General features: G+C 37.6%; 1 protein-coding gene and 1 long non-coding RNA gene across 3 annotated transcripts in view; one reads left to right on the forward strand and one right to left on the reverse strand.

Annotated features, from left to right (window-relative positions):
* LOC146401044 (uncharacterized) overlaps window positions 1-20,631 on the reverse strand; it is a 328,359-nt gene extending 307,728 nt beyond the window's left edge. Inside the window, exon 1 of the long non-coding RNA XR_014813352.1 lies at window positions 20,337-20,631. This is a non-coding gene — a long non-coding RNA (uncharacterized LOC146401044). The remainder of the gene's footprint in view (window positions 1-20,336) is intronic.
* The window catches only part of LOC110262188 (uncharacterized), a 665,542-nt gene continuing 660,744 nt past the window's right edge, over window positions 20,543-25,340 (forward strand). The window contains exon 1 of one of the 2 annotated variants that reach the window (XR_014813350.1): window positions 20,543-21,442. The gene's annotated coding sequence lies outside the window, so the exon portion shown is untranslated. The remainder of the gene's footprint in view (window positions 21,443-25,340) is intronic. The other variant, XM_084973384.1, reaches the window with a different exon arrangement.

Raw genomic sequence — 25,340 nt, forward strand, 5'->3', positions numbered from 1 at the left:
GGTCACAGATGTGGTTTGGATCCTGCATTGCTGTGGCTCTGGAGTAGGCTGGTAGCTACAGCTCCGATTGGACCCCTAGCCTGGGAATCTCCGTATGTTGCAGGTGCGGCCCTGGAAAAAGATAAAAAAAAAAAAAAAAAAGGACAAAAAAAAAATAATGTCTAACTCCAAATTTTCAAAGATTTTTCCTGCTATTTTATGTTTTTACCACTTACAATCATGAGATAATTTTGAATTAACTTTTGTGTATGGTGTATGTTAAGGTTTAATATTTATTTTTCCAATAGGGATTTCCCGTTGTTCCAACACTATTTGCTACGAACGTCCTTCATTGAATGGCTCAGGACCTTTGACAAGTATGAACTGACCATGTATGTATATACTTTTTTTCTGGATTCACTATTCTATCCTATTGACCATTTGGTATATCTATTCTTTCACCAGGGCCATACTGTTTTGATTACTGTAGCTTCACAGCAATCTTAAAATTAGGTAATGCAGGTCCTATTTGTTCTTTCTAAAAATTACTTGGTTATTCTGAATTGTTCGAATTTTCACATAAATTTTAGAATTTAGTTATTAATTTTTTTTACCAAAAAAGACTTTGATTTTGATTAATTCTATAGAAAATTAATATGTTAACAATGTTAACTCCTCCAACCCATGGGCATAGTAAATAGCTCCATTTCTTTAGATCTTCTCTACTTTTTCTCAATAATGCACTACAGTTTTCAGTGTATACAGCCTTGCTTATCTTTATTAAATCAATGAGTAGTTATTTTATATTTTGGCATTATTATAAAGAGAATATTCTTTATTTTATTTTCCAATTGCTTTTCTTTGTTATATAAAAATGCAAAAGTTTTGTATGTTATCCTTGTATTCTGCCACTTTGATAAGTTAATCTATTTCTTTTCGTTGTCTTGTGGCATCCTTGAAGATATTTCTATGTAAGTCATCATGTCTTAAAGAAATAAAAATATTTTTTACATATTTCTGGACAACCACTATGCCTTTTATACTATTCATATCATTACTGTAGTAGCTAGGAGCTGCAATATACAGGTTGAATTGCTTTATTCCTAATCCTAGGGAGAAAATATCAAATATTCACCCTTCAATATGAGGTTAGTTTTATGTTTCATATAAATGACCCTTACCAGTTTGTAGAAGTTGTCTTTTTGTATGTGGCTAAAAGTTTTAAAAATGACCCACTGTTGATTTTGGCAAATATACTTCTGCATCTATTGAATTATGTTTTTTTCTTATATTGTGAATATGGTGATTATAGTGATTGAATTTTGGGTGTTATACCAAGTTGGTTATGATGTATTGACCTTTTATATCTGTTACTGGATTTGATTTTGCTAATATTCTGCTGCAGATGTATGTGTGCTTATTCATAAAAGATACTGGTCTGCAGCATGTTATGTCTTCAAACGTTATTTGTCCAGTTTCAGTATCATGTTAAGAGTGTGACCTCATGAAATGAGTGGAAGATTATTTCTTCCTCTTCTATTTTCTAAAAGAGTCTGTAGAGAATTGGTATTTCTTTCCTTTGATATTAGGGAGAATTCACTATGAAAGCATCTGGGGTGGGTCTGCTATTTGTTGGAACTATTTTGCTCTTTGTTTTAAACTAATTTTTTGCTTTCTAAAATTGAGTGCTTATAACAATCTCTCATGTTACTATATTTTTAATCAAATAATAGTTTTGTTTTATTTTAACTATGAATAATTTTCCCGTGTTTTCATAATTTAAGTTCACTACAGTATGTGCCATAGAGACATCTTCTGTGGAAAATTTGCTTTTTTTCTTCTAGGAACATAAAATATTCTTGAGGGCAGGGACAATGACATATTTGTATTTCTTCTCTATCGCTTAAACATAGTGTTCTGTGCAACAGTGTTCAGTAAGTGTTTATTTAAATGAATGAATAAATTAATGAAAAGGTTAGTGATAAGACCCATGTTTTAATCCATTATATCCCTATGATACAGTTTTATCATTCATAATATGACTGAGTACATGTGGATATTACTTAAGTTCCAGTCAGTTTTGAATATACCTATGTTTTACTAGTTTGAATGTAAGAAAAAGAGGTATTTAACATCAATGAATTTTTCATTCACACCCCCCGGGACTTTCATCCACACAGATTTCAGTCTTTCTCTCCCTTTTTATTCTCTTTAGGTAAGTTTTGGTATTGGTATCTTCAAGTGTGCCTCTAAGACATTCTGAATCTGTGGTAATTTTCTCTTGTACGTTTTGATCATAAAGTTGAGAGATAAAACAGACTAAGAGAAGGTCTAATCAAACCTCATCACTGAACAAAACAATTAATTGAGTGTCCGAGAAAATAAGTGTTTTTTTCTATCTCTGTAAATGACCTCTTGCTAAATGCAAAAGCCTCTGACTAACAGAATAGAAAGGCTACTGAAGGTGACAGTAGAACTAAGGTATCTGAAGTTTCTTCCTTCCTCATGCTCACTCATCTCTCAGAGCAGAAATGTTAAGACCAAAAGAGATTTATAAAATAACCGTGTGGCAGCCTTGAGGGTATAAATATGTCCACTGATGGGAAACCTTTAAAATCAGGTATAGTTTCTCCCACCCCACACAGTAGTTTTTTAACAGTGTAAGATCAAAAAGTATTTCCTGATTATTCCTTCTTTAGAGTACTATTTATCTCCATGCCAATCTTAGGGCTTCAAAGACACCATATTTCTTACAACGAAGTCCCACAGTGAAGTTGTAAGTATTTAGTGTTGTGATTTTATACATGTGTGTGTACGTACACATCCATGCATGTAAGTGCAATTCTAACTCAATGGAAACATCGTTGTATTTTCCTAGAACGAACAATAAGCCCCCTTCCCTGAGCCACAGATTTTTACAGCTAATACATCTATTTATCTGTTTCTCTCATGTCTGTAAGAGAAGAAAAACTGATAAGTACACTTAGTTACAACGAACTTGAGCCCCTGACCTATACCCTTTAACATTAAATCATTTTCTAAAATAAACTGATTTTACTTAAATCCCTCCATGATTAATTGAATAATCTTTTTTAAGGGTTTATCAGATAGGGTAAACTAGGAAAGGATCTACTTTAGTTGCCCATTAACTATGTTGTTATGAAACTAAATCCTGAGATTCCACAAATAGGTAGGAATAATTGGCTAGGCAGCTGCTTCCCATGAAAAGGAGAAGCACAATAGACGTACACTGATAATACTGGTGGCAGATAATTAAATTGTTCAATTTCTGTCTGTTTAGAATCGTCCTTATCTTTAATATCATCTGACAGTGCTTTTAGTTGTGTTATGTGCTAACTGAAAGTGCTTGGTGAAAAATAAAATCTGACATAATGTCTTTTTAGTTTAATAGAGGTTTTATGTGTAAGAGAGATGAAAAAAGACAGAAAGGTAGAGGAACATGAGAGAATGGATGCATTTAACCTTTCATCTTATGTATATTTTGTACATAACCCTAAAATTTCCAATTTTTACCCTAGGAAGGAAATAACAGAAGAGGACTAGCCCTTCATTTTTGTAGTTGAAATACTTTTCTTAATCTTGTAATGTACAAAGCCACTGTACATTCTTCACAAGACTTACACTACTTCTAGGAAATGTTCTAGGAATATGTGTTTTCCTTCTTTTGCTTCTGTCAAATTATAGCTAAAAGGGAGAAGAAGAGATGGAAGAAGAAAAGATGAATTTTGAAGGAAGGAATGAGATTCAAATACATAAATTACTAGGACTCATGTTAAGAACATAAAAATTAAAAATTACTTGCACAGTTTGAAATACTTAACCCTCCTTTATTATTTGAACTCAATTTTCCTTGGGTTTAAATTGGGCTCTTATTAATATACAACATCCTTTGGTAAGTTACATTAATGCTTTAAGTCAGTGGTGTATTAATACTAAGTATATTATGGTAATGGTCCACCCTGATGGAGAGGCACCAACATGCCTACAGGCACACAGTTGGAAAATGGAGCCCTGCTTTGTCTCAGGTAGTCTTGCTCCAAGTCTGTCATCATCATATTATGCTACTTCTCAGACTGCAAAAATATTTAAAATTACAACTCCAGTTACACTGCCTCTACTTCCTTTCACAGGGAGTTACCTTGGGTTCTGCATAAGTTTTGGTTGTAAATTGCCATTTCTGTGTTTTAATATATACCTTTGGGAACTCTGAAGAAAGAAAAAAAATATGCAATTCAGATGTCCAGCCGTCTTCTTGCCCCTAATCACCTATATTAGGGGAGAAGGATGTTGCTAAATATTAAGTACAATCCTTCTTAATAATCACCCAATTTATAACTGCACCTTAACATAACACTCACAACATACTTTCCATTGAGTCACTGTGTCCTCTGTTTAGAAAATTACCCCTGATTGAAATATGCAAGATCAATACTGAGTCAGAATTAATATAGTTCTATGAACATAGAGTCTTGGTGATAGCAGTCCAATAGGGAAACAATGCAGTTATTTTTAGCAGCATTAAAATGGATATTAAAAATTATACTTCTATTCCTGTGAAAAACACCTCCTGGAACTTTAATGATGAAAGTAAATTCTATTTTAATATAATTTGGAACCAAAGCCCCTTGAAAAATATATTCACTGATATCCTATGGAAGAAAAAACCCCACATAAATCAATATTGAAACAAGGTAGAGAATACTATTCCCTAAAGAAATAACATCAAGAGAATACATGTTTGAAATCTTTCTGTAGGTGATTAAATTGCCTCTTTGGAATTTTTATTGAAAAATAAAAAAAAAACCAAAAAACAAAAAAACAGTTAAGGAATGGCCTAAAAAGACATATAATGTTGTGTGGAAAATTATTCAAAACAGTTCGCTTTTATGATTCCTTTATTCATAGCTTCTATATTTCTTTTATGCATGAGATAATTTGTGTAAAATGTGTCACGCCTAGTTGAGACTCAACTGAATTAGCTTTTGCAGTTGATTGTTTCACCATTTTCAGAGCCCTCTACAGTTTTTATTTAAAATAACAAGTTTTTTAAACTATTGCTTACTTTGTCTCCCCGAAGAATATTCATTCAAAGGTGCTCAGTGGTCTATTCTGGTCGTTAAAGTTACAGAGAGACATTTTACAATTTCACTGTGAAAACAGTATATTTTGCTCAATACAGCAAAGTATTTATTTTTCTAACAATTTCTAAAAGTACCCCATAAAACAGTTATTAGAATTATTTTGAAAAATTATATATTGCTATTAAAACATAGTTCTTATTACAACAATACTTTTTTTTTTTTTTTTTTTTTTTTTTTTTTTTTTTTTTTTTTTTGTCTTTTTGCTATTTCTTGGGCTGCTCCCGTGGCATGTGGAGGTTCCCAGGCTAGGGGTCAAATCAGAGCTGTAGCCACTGGCCTACGCCAGAGCCACAGCAACACTGGATCCAAGCCGCATCTGCAACCTACACCACAGCTCAGGGCAACGCCGGAATGTTAACCCACTGAGCAAGGGCAGGGATCGAACCCGCAACCTCATGGTTCCTAGTCGGATTCATTAACCACTGCGCCACGACAGGAACTCCATACTGTTGATATTATATTATAACTCTGATATTCTTCTGCTGTTCTCTATAATCTCTAAATGTTTTTGAAAAGAATGTTCAAGTCCTAGGTCAAAATTATTGACCCCAGAAATAAATTTACAGGAAAGTGAGTTTAAGTAAGCTACATTTAAATCAGAAAAGAAATAGAATAAACTAATGAGTTCAGCCTCCTTCCTATCCACTTCAGCAATTGTGAAAGCATGGCCCATATTTTTAGTTATGATTTTTCTACTTGACAATATACATTATTGTAATTCGCTAAGTCATTATTCATCTTCATTTGCTTATTAGTACAATACCTGCTACTTAAGAACAGGAGGGATTCCTGAGATTGATAGGGCTTCTTTCCCACCTACTTTCTTGCTTTCTTTTTAACTTTTTATGTTAAATTATGAGCTGGCAGCTGCATGTTTGAGCATGAATTCCTTGGTTTACAATGAAACAGCACATCCTTTGGGATGATATTGCTTTGAAAAGCAGATGACAGAAGTCCTGTTGGTTTGGCTTTGATGCAAATTACAGCTCCTGTATCCTTCAGTTCACGCATTTGTGAGTTGCCTGCCTACATTTTCTCAGGATACAGAAGAGAACTTATTTGGATTCCAAAGGAAAAATAAAAATAAAAATAAAAATACTAAGCTTAGTAAATGCTTTTTTCCCAATAGGAACATGTACATGTTCTTAATAAAACTGTAGAATACATTGCCACAAGGTATCTTTTTTTGCTGCTCCAGTAAATTCTTTAAAGCCTAAGACTGTTAATTCTGGGTGCCATGATAACGGCTGAGGATAATGCAAAAAAAAGAAAAACAAAAGAAGAAAATGAGAAAAAAAAGCATAAGAAAAAAGCAAGGATTTAGTTTTCAGGCTTTTAACTGGGAATTGGGAATAATAGTACTATTTCTGCATATCTTCATGGCTTTAACAGATAGTGTATAGAATAGTAACTGGGATACATTTCAGGAGATTAGTAAAATGAATGACAAAGACCTTCATGGAATCCCATGTCCATCCCGACCACCTTTCTCTCTTATTTCTCCAGTGTAGAGCTTGAAGACACTAACGATTCACCTTTCCATCCTCTCCAGATCTAGTCACTTAATAACTTTCTGGAAAGGGAACCATAGGCAAAATCTGCTAGATTTTCTGTTTCTAGGAGAGCTTTTTATTTCTTGATAAAAGAGATGGATATTTTTGCCTCTTCCATCTCTTGGTGCTTTGAATGGCATGTGATATTTGCAACTGCAGGAGACATTTCCTGAACATGAGAGAAAGGCTAAGAGAATCACAGAAGACTTAAAGCTAGTATGTGTGGCAGAAAAAAAGACGTACTGCCCACAACTCCATTCAAGGCTGCTAGGTGTGGAGGTGGCATCAGTAGACAGCAACCAAATATCAGCCCTTCAGGTTCCAACTCAGATGCTGAAAGCTGCCTGGCTGAGGTCACACTCTTCCGGGGACAGTGAGATGGATTTACACCCCAAGGGAGACCTGGTGGGTTCAGGCCAGCATAAGACTGTCTGGCAGGCAATATGCACTCTAGAGCTCCCTGCCAGGATGGCTGAGGTTTTGTTGGGTGTCTGTTACAGTTTTTACTGTCCAATCCTGTTCTTTCCTAGTTCTCCTCATAGGTATTGATCCCTAATAGACATTTTATAACCCGAACTCCATCTCAGCCTCTCTTCCAGAGACCCAACCTGCAACCATGAAAACAAAAATATTCTTGCCTCCTTTGTCAAAGATGAATTGACCAAAGGCATCTGGGTTTATGTCTGGGTTCTCTATTCTGTTCCATTGGTCTGTATGTCTGTTTTGGTACCAGTACCACACTGTCTTCATGACTGTGGCTTTGTAATGGTGCCTGAGGTCTGGGAGAGTTATGCCTCCTGCTTGGTTTTTGTTCCTCAGGATTGCTTTGGCAATTCTGGGTCTTTTGCTCTTCCATATAAATTTTTGGATTGTTTGTTCTAGTTCTGTGAAAAATGTCATAGGTAATTTGATAGGGATTGCATTGAATCTGTAGATTGCTTTGGGTAGTATGGCCATTTTCCAATATTAATTTTTCCAACCCAGGAGCATGGAATATCTTTCCATTTCTTTACAACTTCTTTAATTTCCTTGATTAATGTTTTATAGTTCTCAGCATATAAGTCCTTTACCTCCTTGGTCAGGCGTATTCCAGGTATTTGATTTTTTGGGGTGCAATTTTTAAAGGTATTGTGTTTTTGTATTCTTTTTCTAATATTTCATTGGTAGTATACAGAAATGTGACTGATTTCTGAATGTTAATCTTATAGCCTGCTACTTTGCTGAATTTGTTGATCAGTTCAGGTAGTTTTGGGTTGAGTCCTTATGGTTTTCTATATATAGTATCATGTCATCTGCATACAGTGACAATTTTACCTCTTCTCCTCCCATTTGGATGCCTTTTATTTCTTTTGTTTGTCTGACTGCTGTGGCTAGGACTTCCAATATTATGTTGAATAACAGTGGTGAGAGTGGGCATCCTTGTCTTGTTCCAGATTTTAGTGGGAAGGCTTTCAGCTTTTCTCCATTGAGTATTCTATTTGCTGTGGGTTTGTCATAAATGGTCTTGATTTTGTTAAGGAATGTTCCCTCTATATCCACTTTGGTAAGAGTTTTTATCATGAAGGGATGTTGGACTTTGTCAAACCCTTTTCCTGCATCTATTGAGATGATCATGTGGTTTTTGACTTTTCTTTTGTTAATGTGGTGTATGACATTGATTTATGTATGTTGAACCATCCTTGTGAACATGGGATGTATCCAACCTTGTCGTGGTGTATGATCTTTTTAATACGTTGTTGGATTCGGTTGGCTAAAATTTTGTTGATAACTTTTGCATATAAATTCATCAAAGATATTGGTCGATAGTTTTCTTTTTTTGGTAATATCTTTGTCTGGTTTTGGAATTAGGGTGATGGAATGGGAAAAGACAGTCTTTTCAGCAAGCATTGCTGGGAAACCTGGACAGCTGCATGCAAATCAGTGCAACTAGAACACACCCTCACACCATGCACCAAAATAAACTCAAAATGGCTGAAAGACTTAAATATAAGACAAAACACCATGAAACCCCTGGAAGAGAACATAGGCAAAAAATTCTCTGATATCAACCTTACAAAAGTTTTCTCAGGTCAGTCTCCCAAAGCAACAGAAATAAAAGCAAAGATAAAACAATGGGACCTAATCAAACTAAAAAGCTTTTGCACAGTAAAGAAAACCAAAAAGAAACCAAAAAGACAACTTACAGAATGAGAGAAAATAATTTCAAATGACGCAACTGACAAGGGCCTAATCTCTAAACTATACAAACAACGTATACAACCCAACAGCAAAAAAGCCAACAACCTAAATGAAAAATGGGCAAAGGACCTGAAGAGACATTTCTCCAAGGAAGATATACAGATGGCAATAAGCACTTGAAACAATGTTCAACATCCCTGATTATTAGAGAAATGCAAATTAAAACTACCAAGAGATACCACCTCATACCAGTCAGAATGGCCATCATTAATAAGTCTACAAATAACAAATGCTGGAGGGGGTGTGGAGAAAAGGGAACCCTCCTGAGCTGTTGGTGGGAATGTAAGCTGGTACAACCACTATGGAGAACAGTAGGGAGGTACCTCAGCAATCTATACATAGAACTTCCATATGACCCCGCAATCCCACTCTTGGGCATCTATCTGGACAAAACTCTGCTTAAAAAAGACACATGCACCTGCATGTTTTTTGAAACACTATTCACAATAGGCAAGACATGGAATCAACCCAAATGTCCACCGACAGATGATTGGATTAGGAAGATGTAGTATATATTCACAATGGAATACTACTTAGCCATAAAAAGAACACAATGATATCATTTGCAGCAATATGGATGGAACTAGAGACTCTCATACTAAGTGAAGTAAGTCAGAAAGAGAAAGACAAATACCGTATGATATCACTTATATCTGGAATTTAATATACGGCACAAATGAACCTTTCCACAGAAAAGAAAATCATGGACTTGGAAAACAGACTTGTGGTTGCCAAGGGGGAAGGGGAGGGAGTGGGAGGGACTGGGAGCTTGGGGTAAATAGATGCAGAATGTAGCCTTCGGGACAGTTTAGCAATGGGATCCTACTGTGTAGCACTGGGAACTCTGTCTAGTCACTTATGATGGAGCATGATGATGTGAGAAAAAAGAATGTATACATGTTTGTGTAACTGGGTCACCATGCTGTACAGTAGAAAAAAATATATATATATAAGTAAATGATAAAAAAATGAAAAAAGAAAACAAAAATAACAGTCATCTACTTTCAGACATTTTTCATGGGAGAAAACAATTTATTTGAACCACAGTTACTTGCAAAGTTCAGTTACCTGCTGCCAAATCATACCTAGCTGTTAGAGGGAGACAGTTCCATAATTTATTTTCTCAAGCATTTTTCTTTAATTTGCACAAGAAGCAATAGTATTTGTAAAGTCCCATAAATTGTAACTAGGAAGAACATCAAATATCATTTGTTCCAAAGTCCTTATTTCATTAATAAGAAATCTGAGGCTCAGAAATATGGATGAAAATTGCAGTATATTCCAGTCAGGAGACCGAGAAAAGGGCAACATCAAATAATTTATTTAATGACTTTTAGGAGTCCCCATCGTGGCTCAGTGGAAATGAACCTGGCTAATATCCACGAGGATGTGATCTGGTGTTAAGGATCCCTGGCCTCTCTCGGTGGATTAAGGATCTGGTGTTGCCATGAGCTGTGGTAAGTCACAGTAAGGCTCAGACCCTGGGCTGCTGTGGCTGTAGCGCAGGCTGGCAGCTGCAGCTTCGATTCGACACCTAGCCAGGGAACTTCTATATGCTGTGGATGAGGCCCTAAAAAGCCAAAAAAAAAAAAAAAAAAAAGACTTCAAAAAAATGTCTAGTGTATTGCAGCTCCGTCATTGCTTCCCCACATTTTACAGTGTAATCTAGAGGAATTGTTCTCAAGTGTGGTCTCTTAACTAGTGGGGTCAGCATCACCTGGAAACTTGTTAGAAACCATGGGCAACTCTGAGGCGGGGGTCCTACCATGAACATATTGAACCAGAAATTCTAGCAGGGAGAAAGTAAAGCTTAGTGATCTATGTTTTAGTAAGAGTTTACTAGAAAAAGCAGAGACTGAGCAAGCAAAGAGTCTTAACAATGGGTTTTATCACTAAGGGTTCTCTAGAGAAAGAAAATCATTAAGATGTATGTGTCTGTGGGGAAGGAGTGAGAGTGAGGAAGAGACAGAGAGAGAAAGAGAGAAATATTGAGAAATCTGTTTTAAGGAATTGGTTCATGTAATTGTGGAGTCCATGACATCCAAAATCTGCAGAGCAGGCAGGCGGGAGACCCAGCGGAGAGCTGATGTCCCAGCTCAAGACCAAAGGCAGTCTGGAGGCAAAACAGTACCTCCGAGACCTCAGTCTGTTTGTTTTCTTTGAAGGACTTTGATTAACTGGATAAGCCTCCTGATTCAAATGTTAACCTCATCTAAAAGATACCTTTACAGCCAATACCCAGGCTGGTGTTTGAGCAAATATCAAATATGCATGAAGTTAATCATCACATGTCCCTCTATTTGAATGAATGAAAAATTATATAGGCGTCCTTATGTAAACTGAATAAAAGCTCAATGGCTGAAGCTGGACGAATTCCTGGAATTCTTTATACAGACACCACCTTCCCCTTCAACACCACCCCTTTCCATTACTAAGGGACTTTGCCGAATATGCAAAGATTTATTGAGGCACGTAAACATCTAAATAATGGGGCTACTTCCAGCTCTCGGACACCCATTAATGCAAGAAGATATTGCCAGGTAAGATCCTGAAGGGCCTTCCTATACTCTAAACTTTTAGAAATGTGCAACTTCTCTGTCACTAGTCTAAATGTATGACAAATCCCTGCTTATCAAGTTTTCTCCTCATCTAGGAGTATATTTATTAAATGTGGCAATTTATTAAATACAGCAATTGGTTACCTACTTTTGCAGAGTGCAGAATACTAGGTTTTGCTTTGACAAATTTTTAAGAAACTTGTTTCAAAATATAGCAAAAACAAACTTTCACTCAATCCATGTATACATTTTTACATATTTCAAATAAATAACCCGTATAATTTTAATGTAATAATATGGCTTTCCTTCACAGTACAGAAAATGCTGAAGTTATAAACCCTTAAACCACTCCAGGTACAGGAATCAGTCACTGTGGGATTAAATGCTAATGGTTTCTGAAATGAAACCCTCCAGTCCTACCATTCTAAAATCATTCTGTTTTGTCAAAACATATACAAAAGCAGTTCCATAATATCAAAGCGTATTCACATAAAAAAGAAAGTTCTTTTTCCCAGTGATGAGCTCTTAAATACTTCTTACATGAGAATTCAAAACTATGTAGATATTAATTAAGAATCAAAAAGAAGGTTTGATTGCATTCTTTTGAAACGTTTTTAATGAAGCTGTAATTGCTCTGTGTGTACATGATTTTTTTTGAAATTTAGGAGTGGTTTGACACTTATTATATAATGAAGCTAAAATAATTTTGCCACAGTCTTTCTTGTATTTCCTGTTGTTAATATGAGATAACCTGGATTTTCTAAAAGTGATGTTTAGATTAACATTTTACATTATCTCTAATGATAACAACTCATGGTAAGTGCTCTTTCTTCTTACTGTACCACAGAGAAATTTGAAGAGTCCATATAATATTAAGGTCAAACAACTAGTCAGTACAGAAGGATGGAATTGAAACCATGTTTACTTAGAGAGCTTCTGGACCTGTTTCTCTCAAATGCCAGTGATAGGACTGCACAAATAAATTACTCATACCTGGGCAACAGAGGAGACCTGGAAAGAAGAGATGAACTCTTAAAAGAGATAAAAGAGATTACATCAAGATGACAAGTTGAATATCTCTGTACACATCTTATTCACTTCATACTTCCTTGAAATAACAGAAAAAATATTTTAAAGAATGAGATTATAGGGGCTCCATTTTCAAGGTAAGGTGGAACTCTGCAGACCGCACTGAGTAATGTAAGTAAAGCTAATGAAAACTACACAACTAAAAATAATTAGTCTCTGGAAATTGCTCTAAGGGCATATAGCAAGTGAAAAAATAAAAAACATTTCTATTCAAGAATAAAGTATATTTTCACTTTTCTTGATAAGAGCAGTGAGAGACTATGGCATCTGAGTCATGATTCACCAAACTCATTTTTATGAAAGCGCCCCTACAGGTAAGGGCATAGGGTTTCCTTGTTACGTAGGTTAGGATAGGGACGTGGCCCCGGTGATTTAAAACAAGCCATTTATCAGTTACCAAAAACAGGAGGCCTGCGAACAAACAATGAAGACAATAGAGGTATCAGAGGAATACTTTTCAGAGCACTTCCCTATAACCTTTTTCTTCATGCAAATAAGGCGTCCTCACCCAGAACTAATCAGAGGATCAAAATGACCCCCCCCCATACAGAGATCAAAACAACACACGGCTGGGGGGTGCTGGGAGAGGAAATTAGTGGGCCTGGGATAAGAGAACAGGGGTCCTCAAACAGCTCCGTGATATAGGACTATAAGGAGAGACCCAGCTGCAGCCAGGGCCAGTCCCTACCCCAGGGCGGTCTGCTCTCTCTGTGGGTGTAAATAAAACTTGCTATACATTGTTAGCTGACCCTTGACTGCAACCTCTGAGGCAACCACAGGAGCGTTTTCGCTCTAGGCAATGGACCAGTATGGCTCATTAAAAGAGGCCAGGTCAGAGCTGTTACACTGTGGTGTTGGTTCAAGGGGAAATTCCCTTTCACCTAGAACTGTGCCCATCCTGAGCTGATCTCTCCTGTTCGGAGAGATGGCCTGCCTCTACCCCTGCTCGAAGACCACTGGGTCTGTTTCCACACTGCTGCAGCACCTTCTGGCTGGTACAACCTCCTGCCAGACTGCCTGCCTCCATCCTTGTGGGACGAAGCCAAATGGCTCTACCCCAGTGCTGCTCCATTGCTTCTCAGCCTGCACCTCCAAATCCTTGCTGCATTGTAGGCCAGGACGGAGAGAGAGAGTGCAGAGCAGAGGGACCTGACACCCTTTTCCCTCAGCTCTCAATCAAGTTTTACCATATCTCACCAAGAGGTATAAGCCATCAATATTGCTCATCCACTCTAATCGCAACTTGAAATAGCTAAATTCCTGGGAGTGCCAGCTAATAGTTGAAGATTCCTTTTCCACTCAGTCTCTGTTCATAGGACAGAGGATGTACGTTATGAGCAGCAAGCTGAGAATACTGAGGCCCTTAAGGACCTCAGCTTGCTCCTTCTTAGAACAGAGATTCCATTCTGGAAGAGGCAAGCCAAAAAAAAAAAAAAAAAAAAAAAAAACCCCACAGGAGCTACTGCCTCACCAATGGCCTAGAGAAATGGCATGGAGAGAATTCCTCAGGGAAGAGGCAGTCCACAAAAAAGAGGGGTCTGAAGCTTTATCTAAAGAAATTACTTTAGGTTCTCGATTTGAAATAGAATTCAAGCTAAAAGCTGCTCTCAAAAACAGTAACTTTCCTTAATTAAGAGTAACAAGCTACATCTTTGGCCATCCAAAGACGCATGAAACAACACAGCTTAAAAGAGCCCACCTGGAGACAAATAAAACCCTAAAGACTTATCTCAAAAATTACCAATGTCCAAATTAATTGGACCAGACTGCTGAGCAATTTACGTTCTAGGGTCATGTTGAGAACAATAGAGAAATCAGTCAGAAATTAATAAAGCCTAATGAGCATGAGGGGGGCATAATACCAAAGGAATTAGGTGGCTTATCAAAGACATCAGAGCAAGACAGAGAGCCCTGGTAAAACCACTGTCATCCCAGGCATGGGCCACATGCCCAAGGCTATGTCTTCAGAGGAGTGACACTAAAGGCTTAATGCCACAAGGGAGTTAGACTTTACCTAGTAGCCTATTCAAGTCACAAAACAAATAAGGACACGAACAACTGCCAAAACAGCCCCTCAGAGTAGGGAGGAAAGACATCATCCAGAGCTGCTAAAGTACATTATATAAAATGGCCAGTATTTATATAATAAATTATGAGACATGCAACACGTGATCCCGGCACAGAAAAAAATGTAGGCCACAGAAGTTGCCTATGAGAGGGATAAAATATCAGATTCAACAGACACCAACAAAAAAAAATCATCAGAACGGATTAGAATTAGATAAAGGAATTCAGTAAAGTTGAAGGATACAATATTAATACACAGAAATCTGCTGTGTTTCTATACACTGTTAAAGAACTATCAGAGGGAAATTAAGGAAACAATTTCATTTAAAATTACATTTAAAAAAACTAAAATAGGAATAATCTAATGAGGTAAATGTCCTGTACTCTAAAAACTATAAGATACTGATGAAAAAGTGAAGACAATACAAGCAGATGCAAAGATATACCATTTTCATAGATGGGGAAAACTAATACTAAAATGACCAAACTCCACAAGTCAATCTACAGATACAACACAATACCTATCAAAATATAAATGGCATTTTTCTCTGAACTAGAATAATCCTAAAATTTGTATGGAAACACAAAATATTACAAATGGTCAAAACAATCTTGAGAACAAAGAATAAAGCTGGAGGTATCACACTCCCTTACTTCAAACTTTACAACAAAACTACAATAATCAAAACATTATGAAATTGGCACAAAAACAGACACATAGATCAGCAGAAAAGAAGAGAGAGCCCAGAAATAACCCACACATCTACAGTCAATTAAATGACAAAGGAGGTGAGAATATACAGTGGGGGGAAAGTCTCTTCAGTAAGAGATGTTGGAAAAACTGGATAGCCACATGCAAAAGAATCAAACGGAACTACTTTCTCACACTGTATATAAAAATGGTCTACAGAATGTATTAAAGACTTAAATGTAAGACCTGAAGCCATAAAACACCTAAAAGAAAACATAGGCAGTCTGCTCTTTAACTTTGTTCTTAGCAATATTGCTTTGGATATGTCTCCTCAAGGGAGAGAAACAAAATTAAATTTTTTCTTTTTTTCAAGGGCCGCACCTGCAGCATATGGAAGTTCCTGGGCTAGGGACCAAATTGAAGCTGCAGCTGCCAGCCTACACCACTGCCACAGAAAGGCCAGATCCTTAACCCACTGAGCCAGACCAGGGGTCAAACTGGCAGCCTCATAGATACTAACTTGGTTTATAACCCACTGAGCCACAATGGAAATCCAATATAAAAAATTTAAAAGTGGGGCAACATCGAACTAAAAAACTTCTGCACAGGAAAGAAAAAGCTATCAACAAAATGAAAAGGCAGCCTACTGAGGAGAGAAGATATTTGTAAACAATATATCTGATATGGGATTAATATCCAAAATATACAAAGAACTTAATTCCATATCAGAAAAACAAACAACCCAGTTAAAAATGGGTAGAGGACTGGAATAGGCATTTTTCCAAAGACATAGAGGTGGCTAATAGGCACATGAAAATAATGATAAACATCACTAATCATCAGGGAAATGAAAATCAAAACCATAATGATACCACCTCACATCTTTGAGGATGGCTATTATCAAAATGACAAGGGTTGTGAGGACGTGGAGAAAATGGAACCGTTGGCTGGAATGTAAATTGTTACTGCCACTACGGAAAACAGTATGGAGATTCTGCAAAAAATTAAAAACAGAACTACCATACAATCCGGCAGATCCAGCAATTCTACTTCTGGGCATTTTTCTGAAGCAAACAAAAACACTAATTTGAAAAGATATATGTGCCTTATGTTCACTGAAGCATTTTTTTTTTTTTTCTTTTTGCTTTTCTTTTTTTAAGGGCTGCACATGAGGCATATGGAAGTTCCCAGGCTAGGGGTTGAATCATAGCTACAGCAGCCAGCCTAGGCCACAGCCACAGCAACTCGGGATCCGTTGCTGCTGACCTACACCATAGCTCATGGCAACACCAGATCCCTGACCCATTGAGAAAGGCCAGAGATCGAACCTGCATCCTCATGGATACTAGTCAGATTCGTTTCGGCTGCGCCACAAGAGGAACTCCCTCACTGAAGCATTATTGATAATAGGCAAGATATGGAAACAACCTTTGTGACTATTGACAAATGAATAGATAAAGACAAATTAATACATACACAATAGAATATTACTCAGCCATAAAACAAAGAAATTCTGCCATTTATGACAACATGGATGGATAGAGAGGGTATTACCCTAAGTGGAGTAAGATGAAGACAAATACCGTATGATTTCATTTATGCATAGACTCTAAAAAATAAAACAAATGAACATACATGACAAGACAGAAAGACTTGCAGATACAGAGAACAAGTAGGTGGTGGCCAGAAGGGAGGGAAGTGGGGAGATGAGTAAAATAGATGTGGGAGATAAAAAGGTACAAACTTCCAGTTAAAAAATAAATGAGTCACAGGGATGAGATTGTACAACATAGGAAATGTACTCCATACTATTGTAATAACTTTGTATGGTGACAGTTGGTAATTAGATCTACCATGATGATCATTCCGTAAAGGACAGACATAGGGAATGACTATGTCGTACATTTGGAATTAAAACAGTGTTATAGGTAATTACATTTCAATAAAAAAAAGAACGAACTGCAGCTGGGGTAATGCAAATAAATATAAAACATTTAAACTTCATTAAAATTTGGATTTTTAAAATAATGTTTGCAGTTAATTACTACATTACTTTAAGTTCTAAATTCTAAACTGGGAAGGATTTCACATTTCCTTTTCATTAATTCATTCCCAAATATTGATTAAAATCTTACATGGTATGAAAGGTATAAAATATATCAAATGGGATTCTTGTTTCCGAGGAGTTCTGAAATGAGCCACGCACACAGCTAATATCATTACATTACAACTACACTGTGTGTAAGCATGTGTCCCAGCAAATTCCTGTTTTAATTCTTAATACTAGTTATACCTTTTAATAATATTAGAATGAATATTACCATTTGAGTCAAACAGAATAACAAAAAGGATGTCATTTTAAGGGGTTTTAAAATCATTAAAGCAGTCTTATTTTTTCCCAAAGATTCATAAGCATCTTTAGTTGCTCCGTAAGTTTACTTCACAATATCAATGACGTTATTAAGGCATATCAATACTTCAACAGTAAACACCCATATTCATATTTTCATGTTCTCTATACAAGGTTTAACTATAATCAGGTAGAGTTCTGTGTGCAGGCCACAGTCAAAGGAACTGAGACTTCCATTTTGCCATACCAAATTTAGGAGTTGTTCCACTTTAAAAAATCAAAGTGGGTAAGAAAATTACCTGCAACAACAATTATTGATTAAACTGAATCCCAACTTTGTTCCAATGACACACTTAACAAAGATGCAGACTCCTTCCTCCCCACTTTCCTTTGGAAATAATATTTATTTCTAGGTCAAAGACTTAAAACCTCATTTATATGTCTAAAGAAAATGTAGTTTATTTTGTGTGTTACTGATATAAATTTCTTTACAATTCCACACTTTTCAGTGTAGTGGAAAAAACATATACAGTGAATCCATTTGGGTAAGCACAGTGTATATAATCATTTAAATAGTCCTTTTAGGTAAATGCTTAGCCTCTTTATTTTTTATTTTATTTATTTATTTTTTTGTCTTTTTGCTATTTCTTTGGGCCGCTCCCGCGGCATATGGAGGTTCCCAGGCTAGGGGTCGAATCGGAGCTGTAGCCACTAGCCTACGCCAGAGCCACAGCAACGCGGGATCCGAGCCGCGTCTGCAACCTACACCACAGCTCACGGCAACGCCGGATCGTTAACCCACTGAGCAAGGGCAGGGACCGAACCCACAACCTCATGGTTCCTACTCGGATTCGTTAACCACTGCGCCACGACGGGAACTCCGTTAGCCTCTTTAAATAAAAATGCTCAGAGTTCTACCCTGCTCCATCCCAAGGTAGTACCCAAGTGTTTTGTAGGGGATAACAGTAATGAAGGGAGCTGGTACTCATGCATAAATATGCTGGCCTCTAAATAATCTTGGCATTTCACCAAGGGGTGCCCAGAATGGGCTCCTTGCTGAACTCTTTGTCAAGGGGAAATGTGGCTGACATCTGCACAGCTGTGACGGGTACAACTCATGGTCTTCCTTTCCCTGGACTTGACAGGGCCTGACAGTCCTTTTTGGTTGATCTGGCCTCATCTAGTTCTCCCTGGTTCTAGGGAATGTTCCGAGGTCTGGCTGTACTGGTCCAGTCCCAGGAATCAGCCTACTGTGAGCCCTTTGCTACAAGAAGACTTTTTAATTAAGGGCGTCTGAAAAGCTTCTCAGTTTTAAACTTTTTTTGTTTTAATTTTAAACCATAACAATTTATAGAAACACACATAAAACATAAATTGTGTGAAGAATAATTATAAAGCAAACAGCAATGTAACCATCACCCAACTCAAAAATTAGAACATTTTTCATATCCTTGAAGCCACTATGCACGCCTATAAACTTTCTCCTCCTCCAGTTCCTAGAAGTAACCACTACCAGACTACTGTGACACTGTACAGCTATAACACCAACATACATCCATAAACAATACAATTTACAGCTCAGCTTTTCCTGCCTTTAAAATTTACACAAATCATATTGTAATTAAACACTTGTGTTTTGCTTCTCGCACTTAATATCACTGCAAAATCCATCCATCTCTCTCTTTTTTTTTTTTTCTTCTTTTTACTGGATTGTATCCCATTATGTGAACATACCAAATAGAACTTTTTAAGTAAACAGTATTATTTCCCATTGTTTGAAGATAAATTTAATTTTACCTTTGGATGGGCAATATTGTTCCAATTTTATACTAGTATAAAGGGTACTGCTAGGAATTCTTTGAATTATAATCTGGTTCAAGTATGCACGATGCTAAATAACCAGAGTTAAATTACTGAAACATGGATACACAAACTATCAACTTTAGTAACTACTACAAACTGGTTTCCAAAGTGGCTCTGCCAGTTCGCACTCCCACTGTAACCAAGCAGGACTTATGGGGCCTTTCTAAGGACGCCCTTCCCGACGTCCTCTGCTATAGCTCCTCTCTGAAGTACCTAGATAATAGTATCTGATTCACATTTCCTGGGTTGTTTTACAGATGATAAAACCATCGCCAAATGGAAGAAATTAACTACTTGATGATCAGAAGCAGCACAAAGCCCCCAGACCTGCTGGTGCCTAAGGAATGAGAATCAGCCCATCAACCAATCAGAGAATTGGGCACAAAGTGATCAATTATCCTGAGACCACCCCTGCCTCCCAACCTGCCTTTTAAAATGCTTTACAATTTTGGGTTTGGGGAGTTCGAGCTTTTGGGGGGACACCAGCCACCAGCGTCTTTGCATGGCCTATAAACTTCTCCCTGCTCCAAAAATTGGACATTTTGGGTTTTCTGGCCTCACTGTGCCTGGCACTCAAACTTGCACTCTAATACTACCAGCAGGCCATGAATGCTTCAGAAAGTTCCAGAGAATTATGATGCAGCATGAGACAACACTTATCAGATTTTGTCAACTATGTATATTTCTCTCTGTTCCCCCGCCATAGCCCAACAAAGGGCCATATGCATATTATACATGATATATATTATATAAATGTTAAGAATATAAACGTATAAACATACTTACACATAGATGTCTCTACAAATTCTCTCCCCAGCTACACTGCTCTTGCCTGGATTACGGCTCGATCTTGGCCTTTACGCCGAGGACTCCCGCTCACCAGCGGAGCAGGGAGAGGGGCCGCATCAACAGGCGGGGCGTGGGAGCTCCAGAAGCCGCAGGTGCGCAGGGGCTGGTGGGGCAGTGAGGGGTGGGGCGGGGCCTACGGGCTGTGCGGGACCCAACCCGCATGTGCGGTGGGGGAAGCAGCTGCGTGAGAATTGGCGTCTGCACAAGCTGCTTGAGTGCGAGACGCCACCGTTGGAGGCGTTGGGCTTGGGGACCTGGCTTTCCCAGCGCTTTGCACGCCTGGCTGCACACTCAGCCTCCCGGACTGCTCATGCCACCAGGGCACTGCATGTTTCGCCCAAGGCCACCTTCTTGCTGATAGACCCGAGTGAGGTCTCGACGAGGACAGTGAGGAGATAAGAAGGGACCCAAACTCGTGCATCGCCAGGCCTGGCGATGGATCCCCTGAGGCTGCCCAAACCTGCCAGGTACCATAGGCCCCCAAAACTCGCCTGGGGGACCTCCCCAGCCAGTCACACCTGTCGCTGGACTATCGGAGTTCTCTGGGGACACCTCAGCCACAGCTCTGTAGCCCTGGTCAGCAGCTGTCGTGTGCGAAGTAATAGGAGGGCTCAGCATGAGCCTCTGCTAGGCCAGTGCGTCCTCGACTTCCAGTCAAGTGAGAATTCTCTGCCGTGGTCATTGGAGAGCGCGGGCTATGGGACAGTGCGGGAGTCAGGACAGCCAGCGTTTGATGACGCTCCCTCCATGGCCCCCATCCACGCTGTCGCCAACCAAGACTCAGGCCCGTCGTGGCCCTTCACCGTCATATATATCCCACTTACATGAGCAGGTTTAGTTGGCCTGTGTGTGTGTTTGTGTGTGTGCAAAGGGCAAGTGGGATGTTTTGAAACCTGTCCTCATCACAAGGGAAGTGAATGGACGGAAGAGCTGAGTCGTGGACTTTTTCCTAATTTGAGCTGCACTTGACTTCACTGTGGATGGGCTCAGACGGTCGTGCCGGGCAGTCTTTGAGAGGATCTTCAGAAGCCGGCGACTTTAAGGTGAGTCTCCTGACCTTGACATTTAGCTTTTGAAAAATACCTCCTTTCCCAGTAACTGTCCCACTGCTTGCATCTCTTCTCTCAGCCCCTCTCGTGCACAATCACCCAGTGGCCTTATGCCGGACTTCTGTTAGGAGCTCACAGTCCAGTCCCTGCTTCCCAAACACACACCCAAGGATGTGTGCCTGGAAGTGTGCGTTCTACCAGAGCTCTCTAGATGTTTCTAAAGGCCATTCTCCCTATCTCTTCAGGTTTGTGATGAGACGGTAAGGTGAGGGTAATTTGTCTGCACTGTCTCCCCCTTCTCCCTTCTGGCCTCCATGGTATTTCATGACTTGAAGGGCTGGCTGCAGGCTTTTGGGCTTTCCCTTCCTGTAGTTCTGTCTGTCCTCCAGTCCCTATGGCAGTAAACATTAAAGCCAAATGGAAATGCTTTTTTCCTATATGAGAAAACAAAGTTATGATTTAAATCTCCCAGGCAGAAGGAATTTAGATTCTCCAACCCTCCATCCCTGAACAAGGCCTGCTTTTCAAGCCTATTATTGTCTTGCTCTAAAATCATATCTGACAGTGAAAGCTGAGATGTGACTGCTTGTTCTAGCATGTATCTGTCTTTTCTCAGAACCCATTGGTTTTAATGGGAGAGAAATTCCCATGGCATCAAGATTTATAGAATATTCAAATTAAAATGAAAATGTTTCAAAAATATTTTTCTCTCCCAGTTTTATGATGCTGAGAGAGGAGGTAGAAAGACTGCTATACTTTCCACTGCTGCGCCTATATCTTTGTATAACCTCCCTAATGTTTTTTTCTTTAATAAATTGAATATTAAGTTTTTTAATAACTTGTTTAGATGAAAATTTTTGTGAGGCCTATACAGATTCCCTATGATTTTTTCCAAAAACTTTTATTTCAGAAATGAGAACAGTATGGATTTATAACTATTTTACTGTTTATACATGAAATATATTTTGATGCATAAGTGACAGCATTAGGATTAGGCATGAGTAAGGACGTCCTATAACACACTGTATGAGACTTGGGGAATTGGTGTAAAAATGTCTCACAAATCTAGAGAGTGATAAATAAAATTCATTTCCTCAGGAATTTTTCTTTGTTGTATACGGCGACAAAGCAAAAGCTATCAAGCTCTGTAAAGGCCTGAATTGTTTACTGTTATCTCAAACCAAATTGTACTATAAGCCACTGCTCTGGAGTTTGGACTAAATGGAGATGCAGGTGGGTAGAGAAGAAAGACCAGATGGATCTAAGATTCATTTACCAAGTTGAAGCGAGTGCATTCAAAGTGAGCAAAATGCCCTTCCTCATCATCCAGTCACAGGGGGAACACTGATTATATTTTAGATAAAATAGAAAACACTTGGGTTTTCTACTTTGCTGCATGTTAGGAATAAAATAGGATATATATATTATAGCATTGGAAAAGAAAATTGAAATCTAATTTCTGGCTCGACAATAGATTTGGAACACAACTCATTATCAATATAATTAAAAAGATAAATTAAATTGGAGCATGCAGTGCATTTGAGATCCCAGGCTAGGAAATATTTACTGAACAGAGAGAATTTAATAATTGATAAAATAGAGGAATTATGAAGTGTGTGCGGCTTTGAAAAAATAATCATCATTTTGGTGATATTCTGTTTATATTTGACAATGTTGCCTGTAATAAGATAACAAGAGTTGCCAACATGGAGCAATTAGGTCAGACAAACTAGGAATTAATTACCATAGACAGGCCCATATGTCACAAAAGCATTGCACATGTTCTCCAAGCCTAGTTTGGAAGGGGAAGGATTTATTCTGGGAAAGCTCTTGAGATAATAAAAGGGACATTGCTGCAAAAGTTTGAATCAAAAGTGACTTTGCAGAATTCAGATCTTCAAGGCACAAAGTTGGATTAAATACAAACGAGGTGAATATTCTTTGGTATTTATTCAATTACTTTAAATAAATGAAGCAAACCTGTATGGTGTGGCTTCAACAGTGCTTGAAGTGTGCCAGGAACCAAATTTCAATAAAGCATTAGCTACTGATTCTACTGATAGTACTTTAAGCTGTTAGAGAGAAATGACTACTAAATCACAATCTTTAGGGTACACAAACATGGCCTAAATTCAAGATATGACTCCAGTTTAGTTTTAGTATGAAAGATTCAAAACGAGGCTTTCTGTTTTGCTTCCTAAATATTCTCCAATTTTAATATTGTAGTCCTTAAAAGTCACTGTTAATTTTTATATGTAGATTCTTTTTAAGACTAAAATATACAGTCAGATTTGGGATATATATTTCACCTGGAGAATAACAATATTTTCAATTTAAATGAAACAAAGAAACCAGTATTTTTTTTTTTTTTTTCCTCTCAATTGGGCCTTATGTAAGTCAAGCTTGGTTATTTTAAGCCGGACTCTATTGCAGCCCTGATTTCTAAGTCTAATGTATTTTTTGGGCGATGTAACCAATGGCATAATACCCATTTCCCATATGAGGCCTTCTGTTGAGATATTTCATATTCCAGAAATTCTACTTGTTGGGGAAAACCTTTAAAAGAGAGGTTGTAAACTTACAGGTCTAAGAGGACATAGACAGGTAATGCAATCCCAACCTGGGATGATGAAAACAGTGCAATTGCAGATATTAATGACAAGCAATAACCAGATTCATGGTAGAGATACATTAGGGAGTGGTGTGGACTGTGGAACACTGGACCCCTACTTGTTAATAGTCTATAAATTTTTGCCATACTAGTTATGTGATCCAGATCATGATTTTATGTGAAGGTTCACAACATTTTAAATATTGTGATCAATTCAAACATCCAAACACAAAGAACAAATAAAAACAAATGCATGTGGCCAAACAAAAATATTTTAGAACCAAATCCAAATTTTATCAGATAGATGTCTGTGCCAGACATTAAAGCTTTTCGCATTATCTGCTCTGTGGGCACAGGAGATACTATAAATGGTTACTATTTTTATACTAAAATTCTCAAATTTTAGCTCATATCAGAGTTTCCTTGATAGGATTAAGAGCAAATGAAAGATGCCCAGTTCAATTTTTTTTTTTTAATATATAATGATTTTTATTTTTTATTTCAGGTAAACAATATATTTTTTAAAATGTCCCAAAGTATTACTTGGGCCATACTAAAAAGTATTCATATTTTTAAACTGAAATTCAATTCAGCTGTGTATGCTATACATTTATATTGCTAAATTTGGCAATTTTGTACAGGGAGGGCTTGTGAAAACACAGATTGCTGGTCCCACTGTAAGAGTTTCTGATTCAGCAGTTTTGGGGTAGGCCAAAGAGTCTGTGTTTCTAACAGATTTCCTAGGGAACATTAATACTGTTGATTCCTTGAATACACTTTGAGAACAATTGCCCTAAAATCAACTAATGTTTAGTCAATTTTTACAAATTAACTTAAAGTTGTTTATATCTTTTAATTAAATATGTTTGCTTATTATTTCAAATGTATAGAGATTTTCTGGTTTTCCTAGTGACTCAAAGGTTGTTGTAAATCTATACTCATGATTTCATTTTATTGTAGACTAAAGATCGCCTGCCCTCTCATGCTTTCAGCTAAATCTGCTAGGAGCTTTGCCCAGTACTTTTGTTTCCCCAGGCATTTTAATGCTTGACTATAAAGTTTTAGTAGCTGAATTTAGCCTGAAAGGAGAATGAGTTTCTTGAGACAGTTAGGCATGGCATCTGCTACCCTGCACCATCATCTTTTTTTTCCCCTATAAAATGCAAATGAGGTATGTTAGCTATATTTGAAGGGATGGTAATACACTTACATACATGAATCATGATTGTATTTATTTGGCTAAACATGAATCAGAAACTTTTCAGAAGCTTATCAAAATTC

This window comes from Sus scrofa, chromosome 8, assembly GCF_054392235.1.
Source record: "Sus scrofa isolate SSC_HxYL_T2T_F1_AM1 chromosome 8, Sscrofa_HxYL_maternal_Yorkshire_Landrace_v2.0, whole genome shotgun sequence".
NCBI classification, from domain to species: domain Eukaryota; kingdom Metazoa; phylum Chordata; class Mammalia; order Artiodactyla; family Suidae; genus Sus; species Sus scrofa.